Here is a 2,966-nt window from a genome sequence, read left to right as displayed (position 1 = left end):
AGTAGGCGTTTCTTATAACTGTCTACCAGTCTCTGACATCGACTGGGAGAAATTTTTGCCCACTCCTCCACGCAGAATTCTTTCAGCTGTGCAATGTTTGAGGGGTTTCTTGCATGCACAGCTCGTTTCAAATCCCCCTACAACATCTCGATGGGATTTAGATCCGGGCTTCTACTTGGCCATTCCAGAACCCTCCATTTCTTTCTTTTCAGCCATTCCTTGGTGGATTTACTGGTATGTTTGGGGTCATTGTCATGTTGCAAGGTCCACCTTCGGTTGAGCTTCAACTTTCCGACAGATGGCCTCACATTATCCTCAAGCACCCTCTGGTACAATGAAGAATTCACAGTGGATTCTACGATGGTGAGCTGCCCAGGCCCTGATGCAGCAAAGCTGCCCAGGCCCTGATGCAGCAAAGCTGCCCCAAACCATAATATTTCCACCACCATGCTTTACAGTTGGTATCAGGTTCTTGTGGTCAAATGCTGACTTTGGTTTTCGCCAAACATGTCTTCTGGTACTGTGGCCAAATAGCTCTACCTTTGACTCATCTTTCCAGAGCACATTGTTCCAGAAGTGCTGGTCTTTGCCTCGGTGTTCATTGGCAAACTTAAGTCTTGCCCTGATGTTCTTTCTGGACAGCAAAGGTTTCCTCCTGGCACACCTCCCATGTAGATCAAATTTGTGCAGCGTCTTTCTAATGGTAGACTCGTGCACTTTGACATCAACAGTGGCAAGAGCTACCTGTAGGTCCCGTGATGACATTCTGGGGTTCTTAGAGACTTCTTTCAGCATCTTGCGGTCTGCCCTCAGGCTGAACTTGCTGGGGCGGCCTGGCCTGAACAAGTTGGCAGTTGTTTGGAATCTTCTCCACTTGTATATGATCTTCCGGACAGTCGAATGATTGATTTCAAATTGTTTGGAGATCTTTTTAAATCCCTTCCCAGACTCGTAGGCATCTATAACCTTCTTTCTGAAGGCCTCAGAGAGCTCTTTTGATCAAGGCATGGTGACGCCGCAAACTTCAACAACAAAGAGCAAACCAAACTAAATGTCTGAGGTTTAAATAAGACAGGTTCCTCCAAGATCCTCTCTAACGATGTTCTAATCATTTGCACCTGAGATGGTGCACCTGATTCTAATTTTAGGTATTTGAAGTAGTGATAAATGTCGGGTGTACTTACTTTTTCCACATGCAAAATTTGCATTTATGTTTATTTAAATTATACAATGGACTACAAAATGTAAATGTTTCATATTTGTTATATTATATCACCTTTATCTATCAATATTGTTGAAATGAAGATCAAATAGCTGTATGTTGAAATATGTTGAAAAAGTCAAAACTTTACATGGGGTGTACCTACTTTTTCACGTGACTATGTGTGGGAGGAGGGGAGGACGGAAAGAGGGGAACAGGGGGGAGGGGAGGCGGAGGGTATGAGGGCAAATTATCTCACCCCTCTCTGGGCCTGTGGCTATGTCAGGCAGGTAGACAATAATATATGAATGAATGATCGTTTTAAGGCCATTTTCCCCGCTAGAGCAGGGGTTAGCCTTGCGGGCCCCATGACAATCATGGTTCCCTGTTTGAGGCAATGTTTTTACGGCCGGATGCCCTTCCTTACGCCAACCCTTGGTCGCCTCTTACGATGCGCAGAGATACGGTGTACCTATTCTAAGCCGGGGTACACACCGGGATCATTCATCCCAGCAAGCTGGTACTCATTTTGCCGACCTCGGAAGGATGACAGGCTGAGTAGTGAGTCAACCCCCCTGGTGTTAATTTAGTGATCGACCGGGATTCAAACCCAGGATCCTAGGATCCCAAGCCGGCACCCTAACCGCTAAGCCAACACCAGGCTTGAAAATATGAAAATATTATCCTAGACAGATGAAAAATATTATCTCACCCTTTTCTGGGCATGCACAACTTGGACAAATTCAGAGACAATCTAGAACGGCACTCGGTTGCGAGCATACCTCTACCAGGTGAATGGTTTACATTTTGTATCCACTGATAGGCCAGATCTGGATTCAAACCTGAACCAAAACCTAATTGGCTTGTTCTTGCCACCTGCCCAACCCCTCCACCTAGTTTTGACAGAAGTCGTCCACAACTTTTGGAAATATCATACAATGTATCGTTTTTTACCCAATCTCTCAATGGTGAAGAATCACTTAAACATTCTCTGATCCGGATCTGAATCTGAATCTTCACCAAAATCTAATCCTTTTGTTCAAATCACACACCCAACCTCTCCACCAAATTTCGTCTGAATCCACCCACAACCTTTTGATATCCAATTTGCAAACAGTGAAAACATAACCCTCACCCACCTTCGGTGGTGGAGGTAAATACGGTGAAGCAAAGGACTTAACATACTATTCATGATCCGATTTGTGTTCAAAATTTAACATTTGATTTAAATAAGTTATTCCTCGATTATAAACTGCTAAGACAGACGGATGGACACAAACTAATTGCTTAATGCCACTTTTCGCTTCGCGTGCGTGGGGGAGCTGTGTGGTGGTGTTGGTGGGGGATTGGGGCGGGGGAACATAAAGGAGAGTGGAGGGGTTAAGGATAGACAAATTTTACATACTTCCGCATGTACTGTACATGCGCCGAGCGGTGATAGTTTACATACTTCTGCATGTACTGTGACATATGCGAAGCGGCGATAGTTTATATACTTCTGCATGTACGATACATGCGCCGAGCGGTGATAGTTGACATACTTCTGCATGTACTGCAACATGTGCGAAGCGGCGATAGTTTATATACTTCTGCATGTACTGTACATGCGCCGAGCGGAAATATTTTACAAACTTCCGCATGTACTGTACATGTACAGAGCGGCGATAGTTTACATACTTCCGCATGCACTGTATAAGCGCCGAGCGACGATAGTTTACATACTTCCGCATGCACTGTATAAGCGCCGAGCGGCGATAGTTTATAT

Source organism: Myxine glutinosa, chromosome 5, assembly GCF_964187855.1.
Source record: "Myxine glutinosa chromosome 5, kmMyxGlut1.1, whole genome shotgun sequence".
Lineage (NCBI taxonomy): Eukaryota > Metazoa > Chordata > Myxini > Myxiniformes > Myxinidae > Myxine > Myxine glutinosa.
Note: the sequence above shows the minus strand (reverse complement) of the source record.